Source organism: Capricornis sumatraensis, chromosome 3 (genome assembly GCF_032405125.1).
Source record: "Capricornis sumatraensis isolate serow.1 chromosome 3, serow.2, whole genome shotgun sequence".
NCBI classification, from domain to species: Eukaryota; Metazoa; Chordata; class Mammalia; order Artiodactyla; family Bovidae; genus Capricornis; species Capricornis sumatraensis.
In genome coordinates this window covers 81,118,484-81,136,672 of record NC_091071.1, presented here as the reverse complement: position 1 = coordinate 81,136,672, position 18,189 = coordinate 81,118,484, and the positions used below count along the sequence as shown (strand labels likewise).

At 39.0% G+C, this 18,189-nt stretch overlaps 1 protein-coding gene and 1 pseudogene across 2 annotated transcripts in view; one reads left to right on the top strand and one right to left on the bottom strand.

Moving 5' to 3' along the window:
• Nucleotides 1–486: 486 nt before the first annotated feature.
• LOC138076280 (large ribosomal subunit protein uL30-like) lies at nucleotides 487–1,252 on the bottom strand (annotated as a pseudogene).
• Nucleotides 1,253–9,243: 7,991 nt separating this feature from the next.
• The window catches only part of MARCHF7 (membrane associated ring-CH-type finger 7), a 47,703-nt gene continuing 38,757 nt past the window's right edge, over nucleotides 9,244–18,189 (top strand). For both annotated transcript variants that reach the window (XM_068967878.1, XM_068967877.1), the window contains exon 1: nucleotides 9,244–9,361. The gene's annotated coding sequence lies outside the window, so the exon portion shown is untranslated. The remainder of the gene's footprint in view (nucleotides 9,362–18,189) is intronic.

Genomic DNA, 18,189 nt, shown 5'->3' with positions numbered 1-18,189 from the left:
TGTGTGTGTGTGTGTGTGTGTGTGTGTGTGCATGCTTCTAATTTTAATTTCAAGTTCTAGTTTAATTTAATTCTAATTTCAAGTTCTTTCCAAAAACAAGGCCCCAGGAAATCCCAGGTTCAATATGCTCCTAGGCTTGGTCCACTGCTGTCTTGTATTCACAGGTAGGTGTTCATTCACCAACAGCAAAGCCCAGGATAGATGTGATAAAACAGGACTTCCTTCTTCATGGCATGAGCCCTTTGCTGGTTTCAGAGGTGGACAGTGGTTATCAGAGAAAACACATAGGAACTTTTCCTTGGAACTGAGGTGGGATGAAAAGTGTTTGTTGTGAACATCACTATGTTTTCCCTGACCCTTTGCCTCCAGTTTTTGAAGATATATTCTAGCAGAAAACAATCTTCCTTGAAGATACTGAGTGAAAATTTCATAAAACAAAAACACACACTTCCAGTGCACTCTGTTTTCAGGTACACTGGGTTTAGTTCAGCTGCCAGATGAGCTGATGGGGTCACCTCAATAGCCAGGTAAGCCTACTTCCTTGATGAAGCCCACTCTATTCTTTGTAGTGTGATCAGCCATTGAGAGTTGGAAAGGGTGCAGGAATCCTGCGATCATCTGGAAATTCTTCCCTGGGAAGGCAATTTCATGAATGAGGTCTTCTAAGCAAATAACATCAAACTTCCCCAGGTGCTTCTCAATCACTGTGTTGTCTGTCAGAGGAATGGTCTCGACCTTGTTTTTGGCCTTGGCTTGTCCACGTTTCAAGATGAGTTCCTGAACAGACTTCAGATTTGGAAATCCCCAGGTCACATAAGGTTCCACAATACAAAGCGTCTTTATGGTTGGAGGGGTCACTTTCATAAAGACATCACCAAAAATCTTATTCAGGCAAAATCTTGCAATTGTCCTCTGCACCAGAGAACTCACCCCATTAATCCTTTCAATATGTACAACAAAGGCCAACGAATGTTTGTCTGGCACTTCCAAGCCACAAGGTTTCACTTTTAGCCATCTGAGCTGCACCCTGTCCCATAGTTGCTGCCAGGAATCATCCATGAACCACTCTAGTCACTTAAACTTGATCTCTTTTCATTTCCTCTGCTCCTTCCTTTGCAAAAGTGCCTGTTTTGCCTGGGTGGCTTTGAGGGCCTGATAAGCCTTCTTCTTCTTCATGAGTCTCTGGAACGAAATGGATCTTTCTTCTTGGCTCTTCCTCCACCATTTTTCCAACACTGCAGCTACTACTCATGTCTCTCTTGTGGTTTTAAATGAGCATTTTATAGGATTCCACTTTGTCTCCTTTCCTAGTCCATCAGCTATAGCTCATATTTTGATTTTTTATTGGTTTTATTAGAGTTTTTAATATGCAAGTCCAAATGCACTTTCAAATAACACTACTCCACTTCACATGTAGTATACCTCATAATAACAAAATAATTCTAATTTCTCCCTCCTATCCTTTGTTTCACTGCTATTATTCATTTCACTTATCTCTGGGTTTGGGAAGATCCCCAGGAGAAGGAAATGGCAACCCACTCCAGTATTCTTGCCTGGAAAATCCCATGGACAGAGAAGCCTGGAAGGCTACAGTCCATGGGGTTACAAGAGTCAGACACGACTTAAGAGACTAAAACAAAACAAACATATATGAGAATGCTGTGTTGTGCTATGCTGAGTTGTGTTTGACATTTTGTGACCCCATGAACTGAAGCTAGCCAGGCTCCTCTGTCCATGGAATTTTCCAGGCAAGAATACTGGAGTGGGTTGTCATTTCCTATGCCAACATATGAGAATACTTAAGCATATATGTGGGCTTCCCAGGTGGCGCTAGTGATAAAGAATCCACCTGCCAATGTAGAAGATGCAAGAGACGCAAGTTGAATCCCTGGGTCAGGAAGATCCCCTGGAGTAGGAAATGGCAACCCACTCCAGTACTCCAGCCTGGAAAATTCCATGGACAGAGAAAATTGATGGTCTACAGTCCATGGGGCCACAAAGAGTTGGACATGATTGAGCAACTTAGTATACACACACACACAAGCATATACATATATAGATAAGACATATTCATAACTGAATATATTGTTGGTATTATTATTTTTAACATGGTGCTGTGAACTCAATTAAGAATAAAGTAAATAAAAGTTATTTTATCTTCACTTTTTCCTTCTTTAATGTTCTTCCTTTAATTATGTAGATCTGAGCTTCTGAACTATATTATTTTCCTTGTCTCTAATGAATTTCTCTCTATTTTTGGCAAGGCTGGTCTACAGGCCACAAACTCTCTTAATTTTTGTCAATTTTTCCCTTCAGTTTTGAAGGTAATTTCACGTAATACAGAATTCTACATTGGTGGTGTTTTTTTCTCCCAACAGTTTTGATAGTCCAGTCCACACCACAGTCTTCGTGTTTATGTGGCTTCTGAGGAGATATTGGATGTAATTATTTTGTTCCTTTATAGGTAAGATTTTTTTAAATTCTGTCCTATTTCAGGTTTTCTTTTTTTAATCTTTGACTTTTTAAAATTGAAAGTGATATACCAAGGTATAGTTGTGGGGGATATTTATCCTGCTTGGTGTTCTCTGAGTTTCCTGGATCTGTGGTTTGGGGTCTAACATTAATTTGGGGGAAATTCTCAGTCATTTTTCTTTCAAATAGTTCTTATTTTCTTTCTTCTCCTTCTGATAGTCCCATTACACGTTAAACCTTTTCTAGTTGTCCCACAGTCTTTGTGTAAGCAGACAGGGTGCCCCCACCCTGGGGTCCCTGGAGAAAGAGAATGAGGCATGGCTTTCTTGACATAAGGGAAGACATTTTTTACATTAACCATTTTGTGATCTAATCCTGGCCACAATGCTTGCCTTTGAACACGTCTCAGTAATCAATCACCTTAAAAGAGGAGGAACAAACAACTGTTATCAGGCAAGAGAAGTAACAACAGCAAACTCTCAATTTTGTTTCAGTGGTAAAAATTAGCCTAAAGTGCTCAACCATCAGATCAACAGGAACCTAAGGGATGAAGACATTGATCTTCTCTATTTTCTTTTAATAATATAATTTATATTTTATCCCCCAGAATTATCTTTATTAATAACTTTTCTTGAAATATTTTAGAAATATTGAGATAATATGACACCATTCTATTGGAAAAAGCTGCCTTAAAATGTCTTTATTTCTTGCTAATTTTTTGGTTATTCCTACAAAATTTATATGAAACTGATGCTTTCTAGGAGTAAAAGAACATTTTCAAAAATCTTTCTCATCTAGGGGACTCTACATTCTCTTTTTTAAAATTTTATTTTACATTGGAGCATAGTCGATTTCCAATGTTGTATTATACTCTGTCAACTTAACTAGTTTCCCCTGAGGTCACTGTTTGTTAAGAATGGACTGCTCTGGTGTATTTCAAACTGGTTCCTTTCTCTCTCTCCATCCCAGAAGGCTGATGGGATTCTTCTTTGATTTTTATTGTGGAAACAAACATTTATTTCAGTTTAATTAAACACAGTCTAGAAAATCTAGGATATTACATGATACAATCTGGGAATAGGCAATATATAAGTTTAGCTAGCAAGCCCAAAATTATAAAGAAATCACAGACATATTTTACCATGTGAACATTTCTATGAACACATGGCAAAATAAAATAAATGGCAAGACGCTTGCTCCTTCAAAGAAAAGCTATGACAAACCAAGACAGCATATTAAAAAGCAAAGATATCACTTTGTCAACAAAGGTTCGTATAATCAAAGCTATGGTTTTTCCAGTAGTCATATACAGATGTGAGAGTTGGACCATAAACATGGCTGAGTGCCAAAGAATTGATGCTTGCAAACTGTGGTGCTTGGACTAAGTTTGGTCCAAACCCTAGGATCGAAGGAGATCAAACCAGTCAATCCTAAAGGAAATTAACTCCAAATATTCACTGGAAGGACTGCTGCTGAAGCTGAAGATCCAATACTTCGGTCACCTAATGCAAACAGCTGACTCACTGGAAAAAATCCTGATGATGGGAAAGATTGAAGACAAAAGGAGAAGGGGGTTGGCAGAGTATGAGATAGTTAGATAGCATCACTGACTCAGTTGGCATGAGTTTGAGCAAATTCTGCGAGACAGCGGAGGAGAGGGGAGCCTAGCACGCTGCAGTCCACAGGGTTGCAAAGAAAAGGACACAACTTAGTGACTGAACAACAGACAGAATACAGTTAAAGAAACACAGTGAAGGCAGGACAGAGTAGTAATATCTGTGACACTGAAAAGAAATGATAGGACTTCCTGGTGGTCTAGCAGTTAAGAATCCACCTGCCAATGCAGGGGTCACAGGTTTGATCTCTGGTCCAGGAAAATTCCATGTGCTGTGCGGCAACTAAGTTCATGTGCCGTAACTGTTGAGCCCTCACTCTAGAGCCCACAGCCTGCAACTACGGAGCCCTCATGCCACAATGACTGAAGTCTGCACACCTAAAGCCTGTGACCCACAACAAGAGAAGCCATTGCAATGAGAAGCCCATGAATCGCAGGAAGAGTAGCTCCCATTTGCTCACTGCAACTAGAGAAAGCCCATGTGCAACAAAGACACAGCATAGTGATAAATAAATAAATAAAAAGAAAGGATAATCGATATAAATAAGGATTTAGAGAAAAAGGTACCTTTGATTGCAAAATTAGATGAATATGCACATGAAATTTGATGCTATTTTATCAAATAAATGGAAAAAATATCTGTATGAGTATTTCTCTCTCTGCATGTGTGTTAACTATTCTTTTAATATTGTATTATGTGAATAAAAAAATGAAGAATACTAAATTTGCAAGAATGTTTATAAAATATTAAATAGAGGTAAGAGAGCTAAATAAAACAGGTAAATAAAAAAAGCTAAATAGAAAGGGAAGAAAAAGGGGGAAGGGAAAAAAAAAAGCCTATACTAAAATAGCTAGCATGTATGACAACATTGTTACAAAATTACAAACAAATGTAGACAAGAAAAAAATTAAGATTATAAAGGACATTGCAACCAACTTGCCAGAGGGCATATCCAAGGAATTCATATCACTATTTATTAACAGATGCCCTTCTGCTCGAAGTCTCACAAAATGTAGTCCAACATGGACATGAGGCAGAGTATATATAGTCTTGGTTATTATTAATCTGAAGTTGTTATGTATGTGTTCAGCTTGACTGTACTAAAGGGACAGGGGTCAGTTCAATCTGGTTTTATGGTTTATTCCGGGGGTGATCAAACTCTCTACAAAAAACCAACTAGTAAATATTTCAGGCTTTCTGGGCTATATCATCTCTATCATAACTACTTATCTCTGCCACTGTATGTAAAAACAGTCATAGACTGCGATGGTTAATTTTATGTGCTAACTTGGGGAGGCTAGAACATCAAGGCATTTAATCAAATTCTAATTTAGGCATTGTAGTGAAGATATTTTGTAATTGTGGATAGACAGATATGTATCATACACTATTGGTTCTGTTTCTATAGAGAACTCTGACTTATACACAGATAATACATAAACTAATGGGCCTGGCTGTGTTCCCGTAAGACTATTTACAGTAACAAGCAGTGAATCCAACCTTTAGAACTATCAATAATAAAAGACAGTTGCTTTTATTAAAAGCTCTATGTTTTGACACTGTGAAAGGTGTTTCATACATGGATCCAAGTGTCTGATAAACTGAGAATTATTTCTGACCAGACCAGATATTCTGGAGCAGCAATGTGAGCAGGAATAATTTTCCTAGAACCAGTGAGACCATAAGCTTAAGTTTAAGAAAGAGCTTCTCAGAGGTTTCAAGATGGTATTCTTTTTTTTGGTTTTTATATTGTTTTCTCTACTGGTTTCAGAGATCAACAAAAGTTATTGCTGCTGCTAATCCAACAGAAGTCAACCAAGAGCATGTCTTGGATGCTCATTTATTAAATGGAGCACCTTTCAATTGTTCCTGAAAAGGGGAAATTCTTAATTCACCAAATCAAAGGTTTTTACTTTTGGAATAAAAAGAATTTTTTACAGCAAAGATTTAAAGCGAAGGACCTTTTAAGTAACATGTTCCTTAGAAGGAAGAATCTTCAACCTATAGACTGTTATTCAATAATAATAAGTACCGTATACTTAAGAGTTAGTTATAACTTTAAATAGTAGATCTTCAATTTGGTTGATGCCACAAGGTTCCCTTCTCCAGAATTAATAAAATTCCCACTTAAGAAGAAATTGGCATCCTTTGTTTTCAACTTAGGGACACTCCCCCTCCCACCCTGAATAAGAGGATCCTAGGTATTATCTGCTGTTCCACAAAAGTTTAACCAATGACTACATTTAAAAATAAGTTGATTTTAAAAAAGTAAATATATATAACCACATCTTTTCAAGATCACATCATTTATGCAAAGTGGAGAATATCTATAAAATTGCCCTTACCATAGAAAAGATTCTTGGAAGGTTAGGTTGTGAATGATACGGGGAAAACAGAAACTTTAAAATTCAGTATCTGAAAGAGAATTCTAACCTATCAGGTAGTTGAAGAAATATTCAAGCATAAGAGCAGAGAATTGTTATGACCATGACCAAATGATAGACAAATTTATAAAGTAAAAGCGGATAAATTAATAAAAGTAAAGAAGACCATAATTTAAAGAAGAAGCCAAGTTCAAAAACGGAAATTAATGGGTTGATTTGGCAAGTGGTAAACAAAGATATTTATATACAAAAAGTTATTAGAGTTGATCATAAGGTATCAGAGTTGATCATAAGGATAAAAAGTTCGGCAAAGAAAGGTCAAAAGGGGGAAATCTGTGCAAAAAAAGACAATCATGGGGTCTAAATTGGTCAGAAAAGTTCTAATTTCAAACAATTTCCCTGTCAAAGCATTGGTCCTGATTTTAAGTTCAGAAAATATAGTCACTCTATTTGTATCTACAATCTCTATCAAATTGTCTTTAATGTAAAAAATCTCAATAATTATTGTTTGATAATGAGAATTATCTGGAAACAAATCAGAGAAAGTACATTAAAAAACAGTATGAACTAACAATTCTTAAACAAAAAAAATGCTTACTAGTGGTCTTTATTTACTAGCATCAACAAGACACTAATTTGGAAGGTCTGCTTAGCCTAAGAAATTGGTGCCACACTCACCTCTTCTGATATTATCAGGGCTGGGTAGGGATGAAGTCACAGTCTGCCAAAACCTGAACCATTCTTGACAGGTTTGGGGTTTCTGTAGAGAAGTTACCTCTACCAGGTCTGACTGCCATAGCTCAGGAAAATGGTAGTCAATCCTTCTAGTGTAGAATGTACCTCAGAAGATGTTTAAGGGACCTACGTAATAAGCCCCAGAAAGATAATGTTAGTAGTGATTTAGACATGGAATGTAATAGCTAACAATTATGGAATGCTATGTTCTAGGAACTGAGGCATTATCTCATTTAATCCTTTTAAAAACACAGTGGGTATTCTTCATTTTACAGACAGTAAATAATCTGCCTGCAATGAAGGAGACCTGGGTTCCATCCCTGGGTGGGGAAGATCCCTTGGAGCAGGAAATGGCAACCCACTCCAGTATTCTTATCTAGGAAATCCCATGGACAGAGGAGTCTGGCGAGCTACAGTCCATGGGATAGTAAACAGTAGGACAGGGCTTAGTGACTAAGTTAAAGATTTAAATGCTCAAGGACTTCTTTGGCAGTCCAATGGTTAAAGACTCTGCTTCCAATAGAAGAGGTGCAGGTTTGATCCTTGGTTGGGAAACTTAGATCCCACATGCCCAGCAGACCAAAAACCAACAACAACAACAACAACAGAATCGCTCAAGATCACAAAGGTGGGGCAAGGCAGGGTTGGGTTTGAACTTATGCAGTACGGTGCTTCAGGATGTGTATACCCATAACTGTAATGCTACAGGTACAAAAGAGGTTGGAGGAAGAAAAAGTTTTCTATACAAGGCAAATAAATTTTCTCAAACTTAGTCTCTGTTCACTTTATGCCACATCAGGTAGTTAATCTTCAAATCACATTTTAAAAAGTTAGACTGGCACTTATGTACCAACTTTAAACAATAATAATCTTTAATATTTTACAATTTATGTTAGTGAACCATGGACAGTCTGTTAGTCTCTAACACTAAGTGAAACAGAGATGATACTGATTAGTGCACACCCTCCAGATAAAATGACAAAGAAATACACATAAACTTCACACTTCATTTATTGAAATCATTTGTATCCAATAAATTCCTTAAGCAAACCAATAAAATAAGTCAGTTTACAAATGTCATCAGTATGCCTCCAAGTTTCAATAACTTATTTTTACGGGTGAGTAACTTACATGTTTGATACCTTATTCAAAAGCCACATATCACCTAAATCCACAGAAATGGTGGTTTTTCCCTCTAATCTACTCCCTTAGTATTCTAACATCTTGGTTTACCACATTTACAGTTTTTTTTTTTTTAAGTTTCGTCTCATTCTCATCAGACCATTTATCACACAATTTTCCTCCCTCTTTCTAAGTGGATGCATTTTTACCACAAAATCTGTAGCTACACTACCAAAGATTAGTGCCACGATTTTAAAAGACATGACTGCAGAAATACACTACTACCAACACTGAACTACTACAAGGAACGAATGGTCTGGGACGAATCGGCTCCGACCCTTGAAGGGGAGGGCTCGCTGCCATCACATAGGGTGACAGGGAATGGGAGGAGGGGAGGTCGGAAAGGCAGTGTTTGATTCAAGTCAATAAACATTCACTGCGCCACTCACCCAGCGCAAAAGGAAAAAAAAAAGGGGGGGGGCGGTATTTCAAGCAGTGGGCCCCGCAGGTTTGCCGAAGGGGCCAATATCCTGTGGCGCGGACTCGGGCGCTGGGCAGCAACAGGGCTGGATATGAGCCCTTCACCAGCCAGGCGAGGGCGGCCGACCAGGGCCGGGCCTCCAGTGCCCCGCTCCCAATGCACGCAAACTCGCCGGCCCAGTCGCCAGCCCGCCGGCCGATCAGCCGCAGCCGCTTACCGGTGGCGCCTCGCTGCCTCCCCGGGGGCAGCCCTTCAACGGTTGCCGCAGTCAGAGCACCACCCCGCGGTGGGGTACGTCGAGCCCGCCCGCAGCTCTCGGGTCCGCGTAGCTCCACCAATCTCGCGAGAACTCGGGGGAGTCCGCGAAGTCGCGGAGAGGAGAAGGGAGGGGCATTTAACGGTGGAGGCTGGTTCTGCGCCGGATCCGGGAGCTGGGCGGACGCCATTGTGCTTCGTGGTCTGCTGTTCTGCCTCAGGTAGAGGCCTAGAACTCCGAAGAGGAAGGCGGCGGTGTGATCGCTGGGAGCGGGACAAACCCTGTTCAGTGCCAGGTCGGGGCAGGGGGAGTAAACTGCGGACCTCGGGTTTCTGGCTCTCGGGGAGGTGGTTCCAATCGAGGCCGCGGGTGGGGGAGGGGAGGAAACGAAGTGCTGGGCTGGGGACATCGAGGCCCCTTCCTTCCTTTCAGTATCCGGGTGCGGGCGCTTGATCCGGGACCGCGGGTGCTAAGGCGAGCCGGGCGCAGGCCTTCTGTGCCGGTGGCCTTTCGTTCCGTGGTAGGGTTTGTGACGGGCGGCGGGGGCAGGCCGTGCGTCTTCCTTGTGGACGTGTGGCGGCCTAGGGGAAGGGGCTTGAGCCCTGATTTTGGCCTTTGGCAGACTTCTCTTCGATCGGGGTACAGACGGTCCTCCGGAACCTCACGGGCAGGGAGTGTCACGAGTGAGGTATTTAATGATCGAGGTGTTAAAGGCGGGGAGATTTAGGGCTTTGCCAGACCAACCTCGAATTGAAGGAACATTGCCAGCCCTTTATGTAAGGGTAAAGATTTGCTCGTTGATCATCCCAGGTCTTGAGTATCGTGATACTTTGGGATTTCTTTAGTATTGTAGTATACTGTATGTTCTTCAAATAGAAATAGGTGGTGATATGTTTAACAACGTACCTGTTGGCGTAAGAAGTAAAAGGAAGGCACTAGTAGTTGAATACAATACTCCCTCACTTTAAGGAAACTGCGTAGTAAAGAATGTGTACGCACGCCAAAAATACTGTAATTCTCTTTTCCTGCGAGCAGATGTAAATATACAAGGAACATCTCTGTCTTGGTAATACTGATAAATTGATCACAACTGGTGTCGTTTGGCGCTATTAAGAGCAAAGTGCGAAGTGAAATTGCATTCCTAAGACTATTTTTTTCGATTTTGTAGGATATTTTAGGTATTTTTCATTATTAAAGGAATTTTAAAATCTCCCTTTTTCTTGCGTTAATCTGTTTCTGTCCGGAACTAAGAGATGAAGTTAAATATGAATTTTAGATTTGAAAATCAAACGCTATACCGTTGTTTAAAAGGCATACATATACGTTGTTGTTGTTTTTCATGAAATAAAATTGTGTTTCAGAAATGGGGTCAGTATTTCATTCACAGCTCTACAGCATTTGTGAAACAGCAGTGACACGGGAGGCATTAGGGACCGACATATGGGTTTGAGTCTTGATTTCGCCAGAATTATTTAACCTTCCTAGAGTTGAAGTGAGGATTAAATTAAATTTAGTAGTGTGTGTAGCAGTCAACACGCTGGGGGACATAATACTTGCAGAGTGAACTTTTGATAAATGTAAACAATTGGAATTCATACCAAAGTCTAGTTTTTATTCATGGATTTTTCAAATTTTACTGTACCTGCAAGATGTTCCTCATAGGGTACTGAATGCTTCTCACAATAATTATATTTATAAAAGTTCTCTACTACTAAAAGTTCTTACTTTAGATAAGAACTTTTTACAACTTTTTCTGTGCCCTAAATCATACGACAGATGTAATGTCAGCATGGTCGGTAAGTATAGTCCTGAGTCTTTTTTTTTTGAAGCTGCATGGTGGGTCAGAGGTCTGGAAAAAGGATGGTTAAAGATTCCTTCCTTAAGTATAGGTAATTTCTGTTTCTACCACATTGGCAAGAGAGCTTAATATTCCCAGATAAAGCACAAAGATTCCCTATATAGGCACACACACATGTTCTATGCGAAGATGTAAGATAATCAGCTTGACTATAAAAAGACATCCATGGCTCCAATTTTTAATCAGCTACATATCCATTTCACACAACTCTTCATCTGATATATGTTCAAGAGTTGCCCACTTAATTTCAGGAAAATAATTTTAAGTAGTTCAAAACTATCAAGAAATGTAAAACAATTTTTGATTGTTGTATTTTAGCTACTAGATTCTAGATTAGGGCTTTACAAGAAGCTTGACACAGCGTCTGCCTTGCACAGCTCACAGTTGAATCATCAAACTAATGTATGAAGAAGTGAAGTCACTCAGTTGTGTCCAACTCTTTGCGACTCCATGGACTGTAGTCTGCCAGGCTCCTCTGTCCATGGGATTTTCCAGGCAAGCATACTAGAGTAGATTACCATTTCCTTCTCGAGGGGATCTTCCCGACCCAGGGATCAAACTCTGGTCTCCCGCATTGCAGGCAGATTCTTTACTGTCTGAGCCATTACAAATAATTATACATTTAGACTAATGTGTAAACAATTACTATTATCTTAATATAAGTATTGAAACATGGTCCTATTGTGGGAGCACTGAGAACAGTGTTTAATCTTGGGGGAAATGTTTATAGGAAGTATTACTGGAGCTGAGATGTGAAGGATGGTTAAAAGTTTGGTAAGGAACCTGTAAGTCATGGTATCACGGTTTGTTTTAGGAATGTACAGTTTGTTCTCCATAGCTGAAACAGTTGAGTGGAAGGTTAGAGCATGACAGGAAAAGACCTGTACTGTTTTAGAAAGTTAGTGCTCTATGCTTTTGGGATTAAAGAGCTCTTGTGTCCCTAAGCCAAATAAGGAATGACTTTAAATTATTTTTCTTGATACATCCTTCTGTTACTACAAATAATTGTGTTAGTAATAAAGAACAGTGGGAAATGCATAAGTGAAATGCATAGCCTTGTAGCAATACTCATTTTTAACCAACGAACTTAACTAGTGAACCTTTTAGCTGTTTAGTAACTGAGTCAAAAACTGATCACATTAGTATAATTACAATTTAAAATGAGTAAAGATTTTGAGTTCTTACTAAGATCTCCTTGAATTCAATGAAGCAGGATTATAGGGAAATAGTTTATTTTCTCATAGTTGTTATTCTACAAAAAATAGTCATAAGATGAAGCTGAAGAGGGGGAGCAGGGTAAAGTTATAATTTGAGAGTTGGCTGGGTTACTTTTCATGATCTTAATTTTTAACTTTTCTTTGGTCTGAACTCCTGATGTCAAAGCTGGTTTTTCTTGTTCTCAAAAGTATTTCTCTGGCTCTACTGGTTAGACTAGATAAGTCAAACGCCTGGTTTTGAAATTACCTGCTGGTATACACCCTTTAGTCAACAGCTTTAAGAAGAGAAATCTTGAAACTTCAAAACTAGTTTTCATCTCTTTGTTATGATCATTTCACTTTAGTGTTATGTTTGCCAGTTTCAGAATAACTCTAAAATAGTTTCCAGTTACTCAGTGAATGTTGAAATTTGACAAAATTAAATACACTTCAAAGGAGGACAGATTATTTCCAAGTATTGTAACGTAGACCTAACATTTTCTCATGAAGATGTTTAACTTTTTTCTGGTTATTTGTTAAGACTTAGGTGTATCTGTGTGTGTTAAATACCTGTCAGCTGAAAATCAAGAGGAATTTTTTTAAAGACCCCAAACTTCTGTGCTTTCATAGTGTTTTCCTTGTGACTACCCCTAGATTTTATGTCTCCATGTTCACTAATATCAATAGAATGCAAATTTTCCTCGGAAGCAGATGTTTTAAACAAAGGCTATATACCATGTAGAGGTTTTTAACTATGTTTATATTTCTGGGAGACTGTTGGCTGTTGAAATGCATTGGTATTTTCTGTAATAACTCTGATCTTCATGCCAGGAATTCATTGCAGAGTACTGTTGTGCTTTTGGTAATTCAATGACTGTAACTCCCCTGGATTTTAAGAAAAAGTCTTAGTTAGACCCTGAAATGATTAGATTTTTCATGAGACTAGGTGCATGATGATAATTGTAGGAAAAGGAATAAGTTACGAAGCTTTGCTGTATTGTTACATAACACACCACCTCAGAACCCTCTGGAATAAAACTAGTATTTACAGTCTTATTACAGTTCTTTGTGCCTGTTGGGTAGTTCTGTTGGTTTTGTCTGGATTCACTCATGCAAGATTTTTAAGGCCAGCAGGTCCAAGATGGCAGGTGTCCCTTACATTTCAGGCACTTGGTGTTGGTTAATGTTTAGGCTTTGCTCACTGTGGGCTTTTGTGGCATGAGGGTTCCAAAACCGCATTTGAGGAGAGTGAAAATGGGAGCTATAAGACTTCTTATAACCTTGGAAATCATACAGTGTCACATTACTTCCTGGTGGCTAAGACGGTAGAGAATCTGCCTGCAGTACGGGAGACAAGGGCCCCATCCCTGGGTGCGGAAGATCCCCTGGGGAAGAGAATGGCTACCCACTCCAGTATTCTTGCCTGGAGAATTCCATGGACAGAGGAATTCAGGCAATGGGCATCCATGGGGTTGCAAAGAATCAGTCATGGATGAATGACTAATACTTTCTTAGTCAAAACAAATTTCACAAGGTAACCCACATTCAAGGGGTGGGGAAATAGATTCCATCCTCTCCCCAGGCAGATCAGCACCATTAGTGCGAAGGGCCATGGGTATTTTGTAGTCGTGCTTTGTAATTTACCACAGATGGCTTAGAATATTTTATTGAGAACAGACATTCTTAAAGATATCATGACTGGAATTTGCTTTAAAATAGAGGGTGGTGAAATAGTCAAATATTGATAATTGTTGAAGACTGTTGTTTGGCATGTGGAGGTTTATTATTGTCTTGATTTTTGTGTATGTTTGAAGTTTGCTCATAGTAAAAATAAAAATTTTAAGGCCTACTCAGATAATCTAAACTCCATTTTGCAAAGTGATTTTGACCTTATTTTCCATTTCTTATTTACCAGAATTTGCTGCTACTTTTGTGGTGTATAGATACTAAGGGGTATAAACCAGCAGTGCTGCAATTTAGAAAGGAAATTATTTTTAGGAGTTCTTTATAGATTTTATTGTAATGTAAGATAAAAAAATATCTTTTCATCTGCCAGGAACTGTTTCCCTTAATTATCAAAGTTAGAGTAAAAACATTTTGAAAAAATTAAAAGCAAAACCCTCCCAGACATAAAGTAAAATGTTAATAATATCTATTTTTTCCCCAATTTTGTATGCATTTGCTTAATATAAGTAAGGTACATAAGTTATATCCTCTGGTACCAAAATCTGAATGACTTTAAAAAATCTTTCTACTCTGTGTTAAAGACAAATTTCAAATAATGAAAAAGCTAAAGTAATACCTGTTCAGCCCCTCAGTCATGTCTGAGTCTTTGCGACCCCATGGATCACAGCCAGCCAGGCTCCTCTCCCCATGGGATTTTCCCAGCAAGAATTCTGGAGTGAGTTGCCATTTCCTCCTCCGGGGGATCTTCCTGAGCCAGGGATCAAACCTGCATCTCCTGCATTCAGGCAGATTCTTTACCACTGAGCCCCTGGGGAGGCCCAAAGTAATGCCTACTAAAGCTGTTTATATGAAAATTTTTTACCATCTGATGGTATTGCTTAATACTAGCTACTTACTAACTATATACAGTGTGCCAGTAAAGCTCATGATACATTTGTAAAATTGGTACTATTGTTATTCCCATTTTGTAGGTGAAAAAAATAAAGCATTAGTGATATCAAGCCCAGAGTCACACCAAGTAAGGGACAGACTTCAAAGCTTGTGGTCGCAAATATTGTATTTACAAGTAGAAGTTGGTGCATATGCTGAAAATTGGGCAGCACTTTGTTTATCTTGCTTTTATCCTGTTTACTGTTTTGAAAAAATTGCCTTTATTAATATATACATTTTAAGTAAAGAGAGTGTCTTAGGTATAGGCTGTTAGTATGAGTGGAGTTGGGGCCTTTTTGTTAGTCTCATCATTTGGTTTATGATTACTATGTGACTCATGACATGCTGAACAAGACTATTAAGAATGGAACACAGTGATCTATAGAGTAATGGGAAAGGATGCATGTTATTTGAGAGATTCCTTTACAAGCAGATTCATCTGTTAAATCAATTGAGCCAATTTCTCTTCACATTTTTTGTGCTCTAGTTCTTTTCTTCTGTAACTAACTAAAAGCACAGTAGACTTTCTTACTCTTTCCTCAGTTTCTCTTAAACCCTCTCTGGTATTTGCCATCATCTGTTTTTCCATCCTTCATTCTGGATAGTTTTCCTCTAGCCTGTTTCCCAGTTCTCTGGTTTTCTCAGTTTTGCATAGGCTACTGATAAATGCATCAGTTTCCCAGTTTGCTAACGTTAGAGCCATTTATTCATCTGGTTCTGTTGATTGATATCTCTTGATGATGAACTTTTTTCCTTGTTTTTAAAATTTATTTTTAATTGGAGGATAATTGTTTTCCAGTGTTGTGTTGGTTCCTTGTAGTTTTGTGTCTTATAATTTTTGATTGATGGTGAAATGTTGCAAACGAAAGAACAGTGGAGACTGAGGTCGTAATTTTTATGCCTGGATATGGCCATATCTTGTCAGACTGTTAGTGTGGTAGATTGAGTTGGTTTAGTCTGTAGTGCAGCTGGGTTTGAATGTTACTACTGCTTTGTATACTTTTCAGAGTATTCTTTGACTGCTTCTGCATGGTGCTCAGTGTGAAGCTGGAGTGCTAGAGCATTTATTTCAGTATTCTTTCACTAACCTCAACTTCTGTAGGCCCTGTGTATCTGCACTACAGAGAGGCCTACAACTCGAAGGCTGTTGTAACTCCCTAAACAGTAAACTGCTATACCTTCTTAGATACTTGGAGGAAAGTCCATGGGAAAGGAGGTGTTCTTAGTTTTATGCATCCTTCTTGAGTTTAGGCAGCCTCTAAGTGCCTGATCCTCAGAGGTGGGGCTGTCCCAAGATTTATGTCCTTTTCCCGGACCCCTTTCACCTCCTCTCCACCAGGGTGAACTAGAAAGAAAGAAAGAAAATGAAGTCGCTCAGTCATGTCTGACTCTTTGCGACCCCGTGGACTGTAGCCTACCAGGCTCCTCCATTCGTCCATGGGATTTTCCAGGCAAGAGTACTGGAGTGGGTTGCCATTTCCTTCTCCAAGGGAACCTCCCAACCCAGGGATCGAACCCCGGTCTCCTGCATTATTTTAAGGTGGTAGTTCTCTGGTGGCTCAGCGGTAAAGAATCCGCCTTGCTAATGTTCAGATGCAGATTCCATCCCTGGGTTGGGAAGATCCGGTAGAGACGGAAATGGCATCCCACTCGAGTATTCTTGCCTGGGAAATCCCATGGACAGAGAAGCCTGCCAGGCTGCAATCCATGGGATGGCAAAAGAGTTGGACATAGTGACTTAACAACAACAATTTGAAAGTTAAGTGGAAAAGATGGGTTAGAATTCTGGATACGGGGGTAAAGAGTTTAGACTTCATTTTTAAGGTAGTAGAGAACAGTTGAAAATCTGATTGGGGAGTGGTGTCATTACTAGTAAGATGAAATAGAAGTGAGAAAATGTCTGGATTAATGACAGATTCCCTTTAGACAAGGCCTTTTGTGCTATTATTAGAGACAAACGTTGGTATACTTAAGAGTAGGTCTCATTCATGTAAAGTCTTGCTGAAAAACATAAAAATTTAGTTTAAATTTGTATTTTACCAAAAGTTGTGTGATAAGTTTTCAGTTGCATTTAGCATGTGACTGAGATCTTGTTAACTTGCAGGTGACTTTGGGCACACAATTTTGCATGTCAGATAATGACAGAATTCTTTGAGGCTTTTTACCTAGTCTAAAATAGTTTTTAAGATTATTTCCATAGACTAGAGTTGAATTGTACTGTTTATAGGTAGGAGAAACTGTTTTTTGTCTAAAATTCCTTTATAGTGTTAAGTGAAAGTCTCTCAGTTGCGTCCAACTCTGCGACCCCATGGACTATACAGTCCATGGAATTCTGCAGGCCAGAATACCTGAGTGGGTAGTCTTTCCCTTCTCCAGGGGATCTTTCCAACCCAAGAATTGAACCCAGGTCTCTGGCATTGCAGGTGGATTCTTTACCAGCTGAACCACAAAGGAAGCCCTATAATGTTAAAATCAGCCACCAGAAACATGAACTTGTTCTTAAAGAGCTCTACAGAGATTTCCTATGAAGCCTAGCTGAATGAAAATACCTGTTTAAAATATTGTCAGTTTTTTTTAGTAGTAGTTAACAAGTCACAGGTTTATGAGATGACAGACTGACTACATAAATTTCGGAGTTGATATAAATATTTGTTTTCCACTACTGTTCCTTACGCCAGTTACTCTTTTAAAATGCTTGAAAGTAAGGGAACACTTAAAAGTCACATTAAGACTAGTTGGGTAAACTAGCAGTTAAATACCAACTTCAGAGAATCTTACAAGTTGAAAAGTTCAATACAGTAAAAATATAAAATATTGATCATAAGATTTTTATGACTTTGTGTTTCATTCTTTCTGCATTTGAAATTGAAGCAAGTTCTGAATGAAAAATAAGACCTCTTGAAACAGTCAGTGCCTCATCTTACTCAGAGATAGATGTGTTGACACGGAACATGAGCACCCAAGTCCACTTGATCCAGATGCCTAGGATATGAGTGCGACTCAGAGTAAAAATTGAAGTGTGTTTGTTAATGATCGAAGCTTCATAGCAGTGAGTGCTAAATACAGATTGAGTGGCAAGGCATGGCAGACAGGCACATACCGCTTCTGCTCAAGCTTGTGCTCCACTATGCTATCTGACTTGACTTATAAGATACAAGTTCAAATTCTCAAGTATTAATGATTTTCAGATGTCAGTAGTGGAGCTTTTAATGAAACACAGGGCCTCATGTGTTTGCGTAAGTGGTCATACATTTGTAAAATTAGCCCTGCTGATGTTTTTATCTTGTCACCAGAAAGAAAAAGACCTCAACTAACCAACTCTGGAATCAAACTGAAAAAAATATATATTTAAAGAAACTGCATAGTGGCAAGGGCTTCCGAGGTGGCGCTGGTAGTAAAGAACCTGCTTGCCGACGCAGGAGACGTAAGAGACGCAGGTTCTGTCCCTGAGTC